This window comes from Haematobia irritans, chromosome 2 (assembly GCF_050003625.1).
Source record: "Haematobia irritans isolate KBUSLIRL chromosome 2, ASM5000362v1, whole genome shotgun sequence".
NCBI classification, from domain to species: domain Eukaryota; kingdom Metazoa; phylum Arthropoda; class Insecta; order Diptera; family Muscidae; genus Haematobia; species Haematobia irritans.
In genome coordinates this window covers 108,579,673-108,596,623 of record NC_134398.1, presented here as the reverse complement: position 1 = coordinate 108,596,623, position 16,951 = coordinate 108,579,673, and the positions used below count along the sequence as shown (strand labels likewise).

General features: G+C 35.6%; 2 protein-coding genes across 3 annotated transcripts in view; both read left to right on the top strand.

Annotated features, from left to right (window-relative positions):
• LOC142226008 (putative ATP-dependent RNA helicase DDX43) overlaps positions 1 to 16,951 on the top strand; it is a 505,423-nt gene that overhangs the window by 185,246 nt on the left and 303,226 nt on the right. The window lies entirely within an intron of this gene.
• The window catches only part of Frmd5 (FERM domain containing), a 137,530-nt gene that overhangs the window by 9,105 nt on the left and 111,474 nt on the right, over positions 1 to 16,951 (top strand). The window contains exon 1 of one of the 2 annotated variants that reach the window (XM_075295838.1): positions 14,379 to 14,668. The exons of the other annotated variant lie outside the window; for it this stretch is intronic. The gene's annotated coding sequence lies outside the window, so the exon portion shown is untranslated. Of the gene's footprint in view, positions 1 to 14,378; positions 14,669 to 16,951 lie in introns of those variants that run through there. 2 annotated transcript variants of the gene reach the window in all.

Sequence of the window (16,951 nt, the reverse complement as noted above, 5' to 3'; positions counted from 1 at the left end):
ATATCGGTACCGGTATTATGCAAAAGTTTTATATGTATGGTTCTTGAATAAGAACTATATCTATGTCTCCTTTCATCAGGAGAACTTTTAAGGCAGCACAAGCGGCCTTACAAGGTTGAAGATTTATCTGGAGGAACCGTAGAACCATCCAAATTTTCAACCACCGTCACATCAGCCGCTTCAATTGAGTCATCAAGGGCTTCCTCTTCACAGATCTCGGTGACTCTCGCAACAATCCGCGTTTCAGTTTTGGTGAGGCTTGAGCCTGTAGAAACTTCCCGCATATAATTTTCGCCATAGTCTGCAGGTTTTATGTCTCCTTCGGCTTCGCTAGGAGATTTTTCCACTGCTGACTCTACTGGAGGCTTGTCCGTTTCGGAATCCTTTGGCTGATCGCTTTTGTATACCTTCATATGGATATCATGAAAGCCATAACTTACGCGTCCTTGGGTCTGGGCTAGATGTGGCAGCGACTCTATGTTTAATATAAACACCGCATGTCGTCTTGGTCCATCCACCTCATCCAAACGACCAACCTTCCAATCGGCGGTTGGAAGATCTGGGTTACATTCTTTTAGTCTCTCTAGTATTGACTCAGGATCAGGAGGGTTTGCCGGTATCCATGCATGTGCTCTAGGTTTAGCCGGTATGTCTTTTTTATCGACTAACTCCAAAGCGGCTCCTTCCCAAACTTCACCAATTAGCATCAATGCAGCTTTAAAGCAATCCATAGACCTCTGGTCTGCAAAAGCTATTAACTTATATCGTCCTTGATACCATCCAGCATCTTGCCGTCGAGGACTTGGTCCGGGAAACTTTTTTCGCACCTCTGAGTAGACACCAGACATCGCGTTCTCAATTTCCCCCCATTTTTGCCTTGGAATCATACCGTCCAATGCTCCTTTATTAATAATAGCCATCACAAGGCTGTCTTTTGCAACTGAGGCAAACGATCTTTGATCCCGTTTAGAGGATGGCAGCTCATCCGGTGATCGTTCCCTTTTTCCAGCTTCAAGAACTCCTTGAGCCCATTTTAAGGAATTGCTTTGCTTAGCCGACAACGTGCTTGGGTCGACTGATCCTAATTTCTTTAGGATAAACAAAGCATTTCTTCGTTCCTTGAATCTCTTTCGAGAGGGATTGCCTCCTTTTGATGTCGTCACCTTAGAAAAGGTTCGACTTGCCAAAGTGTCACCGCCAGTCGACCCGTCTACAGGTCGACTAATTGGGCCTGACTCTTGGTCGATGCCCAAATTTATAACTTCAGTCGTTACCCGTCCACTGGGCCCTGAAGTTAGCAACCCAGTGCATGACTTTGAATTTCGCTGCATGGTGGTTTATTATTTCCACCACACGTGAAATTCGTAATAAGTACTTATTACGATGAAATACTCCGCTATTAAAAAACACGTCCGTTCAGTTCGACGGTTGAAGAACAATGTATTGCACATTGAAGGAAGCAGAAATAAGTTGAGCTCGTTTTTAGCAATTATACAGGCTCGATTTACATCATTAGAAGTATACTGCAATAGTTTGAACCCCGGAGTACTTAATTCACATATTTTGTTTCTATAAACATATGGTTCTTGAATAAGAACTATATCTATGTCCCCTTTCATCAGGAGAACTTTTAAGGCAGCACATTCAGCCTTACAATGGTGGAGATTTATCTGGAGGATCCGTAATGTTATGTGGCAGCCCGATGTATCAGGCTCACTTAGACTATTCAGTCCATTGTGATATATCCGTAGGACCATCGAGATTTTCAACAACCGTCACATCAGCCGTTTCAATCGAGTCATCAAGAATATCCTCTTCAGAGATCTCGGTGACTCTCGCAATAACCATAGGTTGAAGTTTGGTGAGTTTTGAGGCAGTAGAAACCTTCTCTTGCATACGGTGTCTATCCAAGTCTGCATCTTTGGTATCTCCCTCGACTTCGCAAGAGGATCCGCTTATTTCTGATTCAGACAGAGGCTTGTCGATTCCTTTAGCTGATCGTTTTTATATACCTTCATTTGCATATAATTAAAGCCATAACATACACGGTCCTGAGACTTTGCTAGATGTGGCAAAGACTGAGTGTTCAATATAAACACTGCATGCCGTCTTGGTCCATCCACTTCATCCAAACGGCCAACCTTCCAATCAGCTGTTGGAAGATCTGGATTGCATTGTGTCAGTCTATTAAAAATAGATTTAGGGTCAGGAGGGTTTGCACGTATCCACGCAGGGATGATTTTTGCCCAGGGGTGTGCTGAGGAGACATAAAAAGTTTGCTCTACTCCTACTCCGGCTAACCAACATTTTTTGAAACACCACATTTTTGTAACTAAATAAGTTTTCGCAAATTATGCCCTGTTCCTGTATATCGAACGAATATCCTCTCGAAAGAAAGGCAGTCTATTTTTGATATTTTCGTTTCGTTTGTATGAGAATAAATTGATTATTAAAAATTAGTATTTTTAAAATTTTCAAATGTTTACAATGTTTTTACTTTTTTCTTGACACATTATGTTCGTTTGTTACTCGACAACAAAATATGAAGTGATAAGAAATATGAAGTGAAGGAACCCAAATCAATTTTCTTTCGTTTGGAATACGAAAGAGCTTTCGGTTGAAAGTTTCTTTTCGTTTGTATGAGAATACATTGATTATTAAAAATGAGTATTTTTAAAATTTTGACTAGAGAATTCATTCAAATGTTTACAATGTTTTTACTTTTTCTTGACACATATTGTATACATTAGGGCTATAACCAATTTTTTGGCATAGTACCACGAGATGCGCCATGATGTTTTATTAATGAAAAGCATTATCTTGCATCATTTTAAGAAAAAAACTTCACCCACCATACGCATTTTCTAAATCAATACAAAAAAATAAAAATATTACAATTTAAGTAATTTTATTTCATATCACTTTTCTTATAAGACATATTAGGTTAGGTTAAAGTGGCAGCTCGATTAAATTTCAGGCTCACTTAGACATTCAGTCCATTAAGACATATAAGACATATTGAAATGCAATGAATCACGAAGCCAAATTATTAACATTAAAGGTGGCTATACTCGAAGTCTTAAAATTTTAGTCTCACAACTTGTCAATTCAAAAGTGAAAACAGAATGAAAAAAATTATTGTCATACTCAATATTTAAAAGCAGAAGAAAACTCAAATTAAAATATTCAAAAAGCATACTTGATGAAAAAATAAATTTCAAAATTAAAGTAGCAAGTTAAAATGATGCAAAGTATATTAGACCGATATATTTTTGTCCAGTAGCATTACAATGCTACTTCCAACAACAACAATGAAATATAATATATATGGGGGCTTCTTCCAAATCAGAGCCGACTTTGACCAAATTTGGCACACATTTCTAAAATGTTAATTGTACTCTCTGTGCAAAATAAAAAGTAAATCGGAGTGCAATTTTGAACTACGTCTATGCGTCTAAATCGGGCGAACGATATATATGGGAGCCATAGACGTAAGGGCTCTGGGGAGGGGGCTTAGACACCCCAGAATATTTTTATTTCTTAACATTGTCTTCAAAATTATAAGTGAATGTTTGAAGTCGGATAGTTATGAAATAAAACTGTGGTTGAACTTATGACTTAAGTTCCTAAATTTACTCTTAGTTTAATAACTTTTATTATTTGTTTAGTCTGATTTCTAGTCGATTTAATTTAAAAAAATAGTAATTGATATTAAAACTATTCTTTCATAAATGAATATCTTAATATCGCTACAAAAAAGCGTCTGCAATAAAGTCGTAAAAATGTTCCTTTATGACATAGACATGTCATAGGACTGATGTCCACCATTTCAACAGCCGTTTCACTGAATTTGCATCACTTCTTAAGGTGTGATTCGAAGTCAGTTTTTTGGATGTCAATTAACACATTTAGTGATATTTTCCCAAATAAATAATTTTTATAATTTTCTTATTGTTTTTAATGCATTCTAACGCTTGTCTGAAACGTTTGACCTCGAATATATTCAAAAATTATTGATTTTTCTGGAATGGATTTATGGCCTGTTCCTTTATATCAACCGAAAGCTTTCTTTACTGTTTACTGTTTGAATACTCCATTATCTGGATTTGAGCGGTACATATCGTGATAAAAAGTAATCTGAAATCAAGCATTTAATTTCTTATTAATTTTTTATGAATTATTCTTCCATTTTCCTTAATTAGTGTACTTGATTTATTTTCCTTTACAACCTGTTTCCTATATCTTGGAGATAATTTATTTCCGATTCGTTTGTTTGTCTTGATATACACAGGCACATACTGTTTGAAAGTTTTTTTTTGTCTTATTGTGATAGTGTACGTCGGAGTCCTGTTTGTCTTTAAGCCTTTTTATTGTGTCAGTTCGTATATTGTTTAGTCTGTCTGGGTCAGTTGAAACCTCTCTACCAACAAATAAGTAGAATAGTTCTATTTCAAAATCGATCTCTTAATAAACGGATTCTTTAATTGGAGAAATGTATTGGATAAACTTGCTGTTTTTTCCCAAAATTGATTCTTCGGTATTTATTACTGAAGGGTTTAAATCATCTTTTGAATATGTCTATAATGATTTCGTCAGTAAATTCTCTTTCTGTTATTATATGTCTATGGTATGTAGGGAAAATTATTTGAAACTGATATGAATACGATTCGCCTATTTTGAGAAATATTTGATTTTTAAATACGTTAATGGGTTCATTTGCAATTTGTATGAGTCGTTTCGGAGAACTAATCTGATTTACCTGCGGTAGGCTCGATAATGCGTCTGCGACTTGATTCGACTTTCCAGGTTTATAATGCATTTCGTAGTTGTATTCCTCTAATATCGCTTTCCATCTTTTCAATATAGGATTATTATTTTAATTACTGAGTGCATATGTAAGGGGTTGGTGGTCAGTAAAGATTTTTACCTTTGACCTACCATAAAGCTAATTCCTAAGAGCAGTCAATGCCCAAATTATTGCAAACATTTCTTTCTCGTTAGTCGCGTAACGGACTTTTTAAGAATCCGTGATATAAATGTAATGGGTTTGTTAATTTGAGATAAAACAGCCCCAATAGCGTATTTGGAGGCATCGGTGGTGAGTTGGAATTCCTTTGTGTAATCGGGGTACGCCAAGATTACTTCATTCATGTGAGTCCTACGTAGTTTGAAAAATGCACTCAACGCAATATCATTCATTTTAATAGAAATTTTAGCGGAAATATTCTTCGGTATACGTCCAAATTCACCCCTTAATAGCATGGTTAGTGGCTTTGCAAGTTTTGCGTAATCTCTTATAAAACTTCTATAGAAATTAGTCATACCTAAAAATTATCTAAGTTGTTTCAAGGTTTTGGGTGGAGGAATTTGTGTATTGCTTCAACCCGTTTAGGATTGTTTTGATACCTTCGTTAGATATTACGAATCCTAAAAATTCAACTTCAGATTTCAGATTTATCTATTTGAACTTTCATGTTGGCTGTCTGGAGTGTCTGGAAAATCATTTCAATGTCCTTGAAATGTGTCTCTTCATCTTTACTAAAAATTATAATGTCGTCTGTGTAGATTAGAAAAGATGGGAGAATCTGTATTCAGCTACCACTTGGGTGCTATATGTCAACTTTTCATTTGGGTTTGCAAAAAGTGACGCATATCTAGTCGATAAACTGTTCAGTTTTTCTATTTAAAGTATCATTACAGATAATTTCATCAAAAGATGTAAGAGAGGGGAGCAAATAAAATTTCACTGGCTTACCAGGATAAACAGTTCTCCAAATGTATGAACTAGCTTTAAGTTCTCCTCCAGCAGAGTCGTGTAAAAATCAGAATTATTCGGTATTGGATATTTTACATGTCTAAATTGAATATAATTTTTGTTAGATCCGGTATCTATCAATATTTTTAGTAATTTTGTTCCCCATTTCCATTCGATGTAGGGCAACGAGGAACGTTTATGTCTAAAAAGTTTGTATCTGTGCGGTCATGATGTTCTTCTTCGGTAGTTTCATTATGGGGAAAGATCGATGGGTCTAAATATTCTTCGAGTGTTTGATCAAAGTCTTCATCTGATTTTTGAATTTCTCCTTCATAATCTTGTATCTCGCCTGTGTTTATATGATAATTTCTGTGTCTTTTGTTTTGATCTGTAGTATCCTTTGGTGGTCTTCTACCAAAGTATCTGTCATTGTCCCTTGGTCTGTTCATGTAATTTACATTTCGCGACCTCATTGAGGCGTCTATATCCATTGGTTCAGGATGTGGCGCAGGTTTTGGCTCACTTGGTCTAGGTGATGGAGTGTTATTATTATTGTTAAGAGCGAAACCCTGACGAATCGAATTAAAATTGATTCCATTTCTTGGATAATTGTTTTGATAACCGTTTACTTGATGTAGTGGCCCATATTGGTGGTATCGATATTGATTAGGATAATAGAATTGAGCCGTAGATTGTGGCATTTGGTATTGGTTATTTTTCCTTACGAAATTTTTTGAATTGTTCGATTTCTTTGGATTATTTAATTGGTCTGATCTCGTGTTTTGATTTTCTAGTTTTAGGCAAATTTGCAAAGCTTGGGGCAAATCTTTGGGTTCGCTTATTCCCAGTAGTGTCGGAAGATTTCCTTTCAGGCCACGAATAAACGTATCCAATGCCTTGCCCCTGTAGGAAGATGTAAATAAGTTCAAGGAGTCGTTACTAAGATCCATACACGATATTTTTTCTAAATCAGAGATAAGTGACTGTACTTGCTGGTAAAATTCTATTACGGATTTGTTGCCCTGATTCAAGTAGACCATCTGATACTCTAAGGTCCCTCTTATCAGCATAATGGTTTATGAGGCAATTAGAAATTTCTTTCCAATCAAGTGGAGTATTATTATTATTGGTGAACTTCTCTCTTATCACTGAGTGCTGCCCGATTCCATGTTAAGCTCAATGACAAGGGACCTCCTTTTTATAGCCGAGTCCGAACGGCGTTCCACATTGCAGTGAAACCACTTAGAGAAGCGTTGAAACCCTCAGAAATGTCACCAGCATTACTGAGGTGGGATAATCCACCGCTGAAAAACTTTTTGGTGTTCGGTCGAAGCAGGAATCGAACCCACGACCTTGTGTATGCAAGGCGGGCATGCTAACCATTGCACCACGGTGGCTCCGGTGGCATTCAGTCAATACATTCCTGATTTGGTCCACGATAAAACTCTCTATACTGACATTCCTGTTTTGGGAATTGGAAGAAGCATCAGAGTCCCCAGTATTGAAGACAGGTGGTCTGAATAGATTTTCGGTATTAGCCATTTTTATACAAAATTTAAAAATTTTGAAAAGAAAATTACGATCCTTTAACAAATTCCCACAATTTCAATTTCTACAAGAAATAATGAATATTATAAACTCTATTATTTTTATACCCTCCACCATAGGATGGGGGTATATTAACTTTGTCATTCCGTTTGTAACACATCGAAATATTGCTCTAAGACCCCATAAAGTATATATATTCTGGGTCGTGGTGAAATTCTGAGTCGATCTGAGCATGTCCGTCCGTCCGTCTGTTAAAATCACGCTAACTTCCGAACGAAACAAGCTATAGACTTGAAACTTGGCACAAGTAGTTGTTATTGATGTAGGTCGGATGGTATTGCTTTTACTTTTACGTATAGCCCCCATATAAACGGACCCCCAAATTTGGCTTGCGATTGCTCTAAGAGAAGAAAATTTCATCCGATCCGGCTGAAATTTGGTACATGGTGTTAGTATATGGTCTCTAACAACCATGCAAAAATTGGTCCATATCGGTCCACTTTAACGTATAGCCCCCATATAAAAGGTCCCCAAATTTGGCTTGCGATTGCTCTAAGAGAAGCAAATTGCATTTTTGTTAGATCCGGTATCTATCAATATTTTTAGTAATTTTGTTCCCCATTTCCATTCGATGTAGGGCAACGAGGAACGTTTATGTCTAAAAAGTTTGTATCTGTGCGGTCATGATGTTCTTCTTCGGTAGTTTCATTATGGGGAAAGATCGATGGGTCTAAATATTCTTCGAGTGTTTGATCAAAGTCTTCATCTGATTTTTGAATTTCTCCTTCATAATCTTGTATCTCGCCTGTGTTTATATGATAATTTCTGTGTCTTTTGTTTTGATCTGTAGTATCCTTTGGTGGTCTTCTACCAAAGTATCTGTCATTGTCCCTTGGTCTGTTCATGTAATTTACATTTCGCGACCTCATTGAGGCGTCTATATCCATTGGTTCAGGATGTGGCGCAGGTTTTGGCTCACTTGGTCTAGGTGATGGAGTGTTATTATTATTGTTAAGAGCGAAACCCTGACGAATCGAATTAAAATTGATTCCATTTCTTGGATAATTGTTTTGATAACCGTTTACTTGATGTAGTGGCCCATATTGGTGGTATCGATATTGATTAGGATAATAGAATTGAGCCGTAGATTGTGGCATTTGGTATTGGTTATTTTTCCTTACGAAATTTTTTGAATTGTTCGATTTCTTTGGATTATTTAATTGGTCTGATCTCGTGTTTTGATTTTCTAGTTTTAGGCAAATTTGCAAAGCTTGGGGCAAATCTTTGGGTTCGCTTATTCCCAGTAGTGTCGGAAGATTTCCTTTCAGGCCACGAATAAACGTATCCAATGCCTTGCCCCTGTAGGAAGATGTAAATAAGTTCAAGGAGTCGTTACTAAGATCCATACACGATATTTTTTCTAAATCAGAGATAAGTGACTGTACTTGCTGGTAAAATTCTATTACGGATTTGTTGCCCTGATTCAAGTAGACCATCTGATACTCTAAGGTCCCTCTTATCAGCATAATGGTTTATGAGGCAATTAGAAATTTCTTTCCAATCAAGTGGAGTATTATTATTATTGGTGAACTTCTCTCTTATCACTGAGTGCTGCCCGATTCCATGTTAAGCTCAATGACAAGGGACCTCCTTTTTATAGCCGAGTCCGAACGGCGTTCCACATTGCAGTGAAACCACTTAGAGAAGCGTTGAAACCCTCAGAAATGTCACCAGCATTACTGAGGTGGGATAATCCACCGCTGAAAAACTTTTTGGTGTTCGGTCGAAGCAGGAATCGAACCCACGACCTTGTGTATGCAAGGCGGGCATGCTAACCATTGCACCACGGTGGCTCCGGTGGCATTCAGTCAATACATTCCTGATTTGGTCCACGATAAAACTCTCTATACTGACATTCCTGTTTTGGGAATTGGAAGAAGCATCAGAGTCCCCAGTATTGAAGACAGGTGGTCTGAATAGATTTTCGGTATTAGCCATTTTTATACAAAATTTAAAAATTTTGAAAAGAAAATTACGATCCTTTAACAAATTCCCACAATTTCAATTTCTACAAGAAATAATGAATATTATAAACTCTATTATTTTTATACCCTCCACCATAGGATGGGGGTATATTAACTTTGTCATTCCGTTTGTAACACATCGAAATATTGCTCTAAGACCCCATAAAGTATATATATTCTGGGTCGTGGTGAAATTCTGAGTCGATCTGAGCATGTCCGTCCGTCCGTCTGTTAAAATCACGCTAACTTCCGAACGAAACAAGCTATAGACTTGAAACTTGGCACAAGTAGTTGTTATTGATGTAGGTCGGATGGTATTGCTTTTACTTTTACGTATAGCCCCCATATAAACGGACCCCCAAATTTGGCTTGCGATTGCTCTAAGAGAAGAAAATTTCATCCGATCCGGCTGAAATTTGGTACATGGTGTTAGTATATGGTCTCTAACAACCATGCAAAAATTGGTCCATATCGGTCCACTTTAACGTATAGCCCCCATATAAAAGGTCCCCAAATTTGGCTTGCGATTGCTCTAAGAGAAGCAAATTGCATCCGATCCGGCTGAAATTTGGTACATGGTGTAAGTATATGGTCTCTAACAACCATGCAAAAATTGGTCCATATCGGTCCACTTTTACGTATAGCCCCCATATAAACGGGCCCCCAAATTTGGCTTGCGATTGCTCTAAGAGAAGCAAATTTCATCCGATCAGGCTGAAATTTCGTACATGGTGTTAGTATATGGTCTCTAACAAACATGCAAAAATTGGTCTACATCGGTCCATAATTATATATAGCCCCATATAAACCGATCCCCCGATTTGGCTTGCGGAGCCTCTAAGAGAAGCAAATTTCATCCGATCCGACTGAAATTTGGTACATGGTGTTGGTATATGTTCTCTAATGACCATATAAGCCGATCCCCAGATTTGACCTCCGGAGCCTCTTTGAGGAGAAAAATTGATCCGATCCGGTTGAAATTTGGTACGTGGTGTTAGAATATGGTCTCTAACAACCATGCAAGAATTGGTCCATATCGGTCCATAATTATATATAGCCCCCATATAAATCGATCCCCAGATTTGTCCTCCGGAGTCTCTTGGAGGAGCAAAATTCATCCGATCCGGTTGAAATTTGGAACATGGCGTTAGAATGTGGTCTCTAACAAACACGCAAGAATTGGTCCATAATTATATATAGCCCCCATATAAACCGTTCCCCAGATTTGATATCCGGAGTAGAGGTGTGCACGTGACACGAAATTGTCTTGACTCACGAAAATTTTCGTGATTCGTGAGTCACGCTCATGACAACAGCGTGAGTGTGCGTGAGCGTATTAACAAACCAAAATGTCGTGCGTGAGCGTGAGTCACGAAAATAATATCTTCGTGAGTGTGCGTGAGTAACGAATTACATTCATGACAATATTCCTGCTCACCACCATAAAACGCTTAAGATTAAAAATCAATTACAATTCTAGTGACACCTGAGATGTTAAGAGTTTAATAACACTCTCGATTTTAATAATGCTCATGTTTTCAGACACTTCGGTAAGGTAAATTAACCATAAAATTATTCGTGAGTCACGATATTTTTCGTGAGTCACGACGTTTTCGTGCGTGAGTGTGCGTGAATACAAATATTATTTTCGTGAGTGTGCGTGAATACAAATATTATTTTCGTGAGTGTGCGTGAGTCCTACAAAAAAATATCGTGCGTGAGTATGATTTTTCTGTCGTGAGTGTGCGTGAGCGTGAGTAAACTATTATTCACGTGCACACCTCTAATCCGGAGCCGATCCGGTTGAAATTTGCAACGTGGTGTTAGTATAAGGCCGCTAATAACCATGCCAAAATTGGTCCATGTCGGTCTATAGTTATATATAGCCGATCCCCAATCACACAAAAATTGGTCCATATCGGTTCATAATCATGGTTGCCACTCGAGCCAAAAATAATCTACCAAAATTTTATTTTTATAGAAAACATTGTCAAAATGTTATTTCTATAGAAAATTTTGTCAAAATGTTATTTCTATAGAAAATTTTGTCAAAATTTTATTTCTATAGACATTTTTGACAAAATTTTATTTCTATAGAAAATGTTGTCAAAATTTTACTTCTATAGAAAATTTTGTCAAAATTTTACTTCTATAGAAAATGTTGTCAAAATTTTATTTCTATAGAAACTTTAAACTTAATTATATACGTATTTAATCGGCCTTTTTTAGTTTAATATATACCACGTATGGTATATATTACGGTGTTAGGAAGTTTTAAGATACCTTGCTATCGGCTTCATTAGAAGTTTCTACGCAATCCATGGTGGAGGGTACATAAGCTTCGGCCTGGCCGAAGGTACGGCCGTATATACTTGTTAAAATTTTGTTTTCTCAATAAAATTTATTAATTTAGTATTTGTAAGAAGATACATAAATTCATATAAAAATTTTATAATTCTATTCATACCTTTTGGGCGTTAGTCAACTTTCTTAAATTATATTATATTTTACAAATCTTGCTTTGAATTTAAATATTTGAGATTAACACTATAATATATGAATATTTACTTAAGAATTAAGAATAAAGACTTACTATGGACCCAGTTGGTACGTTATTCTTAGGCGAGATATTTTTCTTATAGCTATATTAATGGCGTGTGATAGTATTTACGCACGTCATTAAAATCTTTGATGGGGTCCGCTTTCACGCTTCGCTATAGGAACAGCCGTTTTTTTACACCGTGAAGAGTCGGCTTGCAGCGGCCACTACTCTGGTCACTTTATATTGTGGATGATCGGCTTACTACGGAGTTGCTCTATGGTTTGCAATATTCCCGGAATTTAGAAGATTACAACGCGAGAAAAGAAATACTTAGTGTTGCAACACCTGCATGTGGCATGTGTGAAGCAATGAAAAATTTAATTTCCGCGAGTTTATGAAAGACAATTAATTATGGTCGCATACAATATATTTCGTATTAACTTACATCTCTTCGCTAAAGTATTAATAACTCACTTATAAGTGTTAATAAGCAAACTCATTATATTTATATTCCCTTTTTGAATACCTGCTAAAAAGATACAAAAGCCCACGCCAACTATACAACTGAAGCATGCCAAACCCAAACATTCCTACAACAACAAAAACACATGTGCCTTCATTGAAAGCAACACCTCATCCAGACAAATAAACCATCCGCGAATAACAAACACACACACAGAAACCACTGAAAAAACAAAAATAAAAACAACCCCACGCTCAGATATACACAACATAACAGCACTCGCTACCATTTATTGCGTTGTTGTCAATACATGCTCTCGCTCTCAAACAAAATTCAAGTAACATCATCTCTACATTAATCACATTCCATTTTGCCGAGAAAGATCTCTTTACTATGCATTAGTTCATCGCATATGATGACAATTTACTCTAAGAACAATATTCGTAAAGGCACATCGGATTAAGAACTATGAACAGTTTAACTTAAAATTAACAAAACCTTCATGAAATGCAATCAACCCATTTTTGACAAAAATTTCCATAAATTTAATTACATATGCGTAGAGGTGTGCGCGTGATACAAAATTCTCGTGACACGCGTGAATCACGTGAGTCGTGAACTAAATCCAAAGCAACTCTCGTGAATGGGATTAAAATAAATATGTCGTGCGTGAGCGTGTGTGAGAAATAAAATCGATTCGTGAATAAAAATTCTGCAAAATCACGCTCACGAAAAAAATCAAGATTTAATTCATACTCGTATGTTAACTGGATTTCCAGTTTAAAAGGAATACAAAATTACAGGAATAAACATTTATCGTCATAATTTAATCCACACGTTCTTGAATTAACACAAGAAAAAGGATATGGCTAACAGCTTAGAGATAATCGTGTCTGTTCTGGTACACACATGTACAAGTTACGTATGGTGTCACACTTAAAAAGTGTTCTGGCCAACACTGTACACCGTCATAGACCTGAATAATGTACACGAACATTTCTTTTGTGTAGGCTTAGTGTACAGCCATCGTATGCAAAGTTGGAAGTTTTTATAACAAATAAATAACAGATTCTGAATCTTTAATATGTTTTTTATAAATATTTGCAAATTTTATTGGGAAAGTCACTTACAGTATGTCAAGAAAGTCTTTTGACATTGCCAACTATTTCAACTTCTAGAAATAATTGAAATATTAAATATTTTATTAAATTTTTAATTCTGTGTACGTATGTATACAAAATACATAATAAAATATTTTTTTAAAATTTCATTATATTTAATTTTGGAACAAAACATAATTTTTATCCCATTGTCAAAACACTTTCTTGACAAACTGTATATATGTCAGAAACCACGATTTTAAAAATCCATCTAAAATTTGAACCGAAATTTCCTCTGATTGGTGTATAAATTTTGGGGTTGTTTTAATCAGCTGATTTTCAGTGTGTTCGAAAGTATAATGTTGCCACAATTTTTAAAAGTTAACACAAAAAAGTTTTAAGCAAAATTATCTTTGATTTTTGTGAATACTATCTGCTTTCCTAAACAAATCAAAGGTCTTTTTGAAAATATAAGGTAATTCAATTATAACTTTTACAAAATCAATGGGCTAAGAAAAGTGAATTTTACCAAATTTATTGCATGAAAAATATGGCATCTTCAATTCTGCAAAATGTTCTTGGTGCACAAATCACTGAGCAAATTAAAAAAAAACTAACGCCGCCAATATCTTTCTGCACATGGAGGCCGCCACGATAGAAAATTTGTTTGCAATATTATTGTAAATATTTAAGCAATACAAATGAGAAAAACCTTAACAGAATAGTTAATTATGCCCACTATAATTAAATTTCCTTTAATGTATGGATGTTAAAAACTGTTTGACCAAAACCAAAATAAAAACTTCTCCGCCGTCAAAAACAAAAACGAGAACGACACGGCGATCGTTTGTTCATGAGTAACATTGAGGAGGGATAGAAAAAAACAAATCAAAACATATTTGAAGCATCACGCAATTGTCTCCTTTTTCTTGATAAATTGCTCTTGTCCTTATTCACTGCTAACAAAAATCCGGCAGACATTTTATGGCTTTGAGTTACGCACTTACTTTTAATTTTTTATGTTTATACCGGCAAAATATGTTTTGTTTATAATTTCTGTCTGCAAATAATATGGCTTGCAGAAAAAATCAGCTGTCACATTTTTCGATTAAAAGTCCGAAAAAAGTGTTCACACGTGTGACTCAGAACAACTAACTTTGTGTGTGGTGTGTAGAAAGTGTAAAAAAAATATTCATATAATCTCATGTGTAGAAAATTTTATTTATGCATGCATAGGTATGTATACAATATTTTTATAATATTAAATTGAGCCGACGGGCTTTTTGGGCAGCAAATAAATCAATGACTTCTTCAGTCGGCACATTTATTCGGCGATGAACCGACATTAATGCCAATCCATTGAGTCTACTTTCGCCAGTCGAATTTCTAAGATACGTCTTTAATCTCTTCATTTTTGAAAATGAACGTTCGGATGAGCACGTAGTAATTGCAGGGATGAAAAATGCAGAACTAAAGTACTTTTTTCAATACTTTTTCACCCCGGTCAGTACCGTAGTACCCCCGCTAATGATTTAGTACCTTTTGTGTAGACTTTTTTGAGTCGATATTAGATTTATGGTACAATAGCTTTGACAAAATATTTTAATATTTTGAGAAAGTCTTTATCAACCTTTTTAGTCTTTTACAATAGTCTTTTACAAATATGGCAAAATAGACATGTTCATGTGGGAAGAAAATCTCGATTTTGTAAAAGATATAGTCAAAAACAGGATTTTATTGAACTTCAAGAATGTTTTAGTCGAAAAAAGAATGCGATTCTATATTATCAATTTTTTATTTCGGTAGAAAATGTTGTCTAAATTTTATTTCTATATAGAATTTTTGCAAAATTTTATTTTTATAGATAATTTTGTCAAAATTTTATTTCAATTGAAAATTTTGTAAAAATGTTATTTCTATAGGAAATTTTTGCAAAATTTTATTTCTATAGAAAAAATTTTGCAAAATTTTTTTTCTATAGAATTTTTTTGCAAAATTTTATTTCCCTTCGTTTTGTTTTGTTATTGTTGGTTTTGTTCTTTAAGCATTGTTGTTGTTTTTTTTATTGCAGCTTAAAACCATACATTGACTAAACTACAAGTGTAGCTTAACCAACAGAGGAAAAGAATGTTTGTCAAATTTATTTGGGCAAAGCCCTATAGACTGCAAGATGGTTGGATGGACGCACGTTTCGGAATTACCACATTCCTCATCAGCATCCCTTACTTGCAGCAAAACTATCAACCAATTATAAGAATAAATTCAGGCATTTCATTAAACCCAACAATGAACCACACTTGAACCTTCCGAAAAAAAGGTTTTTGTATGATAGCCGGCTATAGAAAATGTTTGCAAAATTTTATTTATATAGAAAATTTTGTCAAAATTTTAGTTTCTTTAAAATTCAGCCTCTTGACAATAATCTTCCAGTGAAATTTTTGTTGAAGTTTAGTAAAAAGTACCTTTCCGCTCAAAAAATACCTTTTTTGTACTTTCTTAAAAATTGTATTTTCCATCCCTGAGTTACTGGCAAAGTGACCAAAATTTTTAAAAGAATATGCAGTTTGGAAATATCTCTTTATTGCACTCTCCAAGTGCTTCCATCGCTGAATTAGGCAGGTTCTTTTCGCAGGTTTTGCGCCATTTCATTTACACATGTGTGTTTGGCTGTTTCGTTGTTGTTGCTATGGCCAAACAAAGCGAGTCATGTTCACAAAAAGAACAACAAACACACTATGCAGCTAAAAATATATGTTTATTTATATAAAAATATTCATTCATTTCGGGGGGGGTTTGATCCCCATCATCCCCCCCCCTGAATACGGCCTTGAATTATACCTTGTCTGCGAGAACTACGCCATTGCCCTGAGCAAAGCCGGAAAAGATAGGTAGCGTTCGCCGATAGGGTATGAAGGGGGGTCGTTACAATACATTCTCAAACTGTGTATCTGTACATCTCATTCTCACCAGATCTGCATGAGATTTGACGATAGATATAGATTAAATAGATCCATACACATCCAAAAATGTATGAAGTATTTCTGTGATCGTTCCTTCCAATTTCTTGACCGTTTGGGCTAGGATAGAATCGAATTTTATGGGTTGCTGTATGGTTTTTTTTACGCACCATTGTTCAAAGTTGGTGGCACAGAACTGGGTTCCGTTTTCGGAAACCAATTGTTCCGGATTGCCTAACTGTTATTATACGACTATAATGATGTAATTTCGACCTATGGCGGGACCTGCTTGATTTGTTTTTGGCCATGATGATAAATCTGTCTTGTCTGAATTTTTGACAGCTAGTTGACAGTTGTTGCATCATTTGACGTAGTCATCAATTTCATTGTCAATGCCGGGCCAATAGACATAACTTCGTGCGATTATTTTGCATTTTTGTTGCGGAATATTGAGGAATGATGATTCTTAAATTGAAAAGTAGACGTGCATCGATGTACGAAAGTAAATCCTTTCTTTTGAAGTATAGTAACACATCAGGTTATACCAGAATCTCCTTATCTG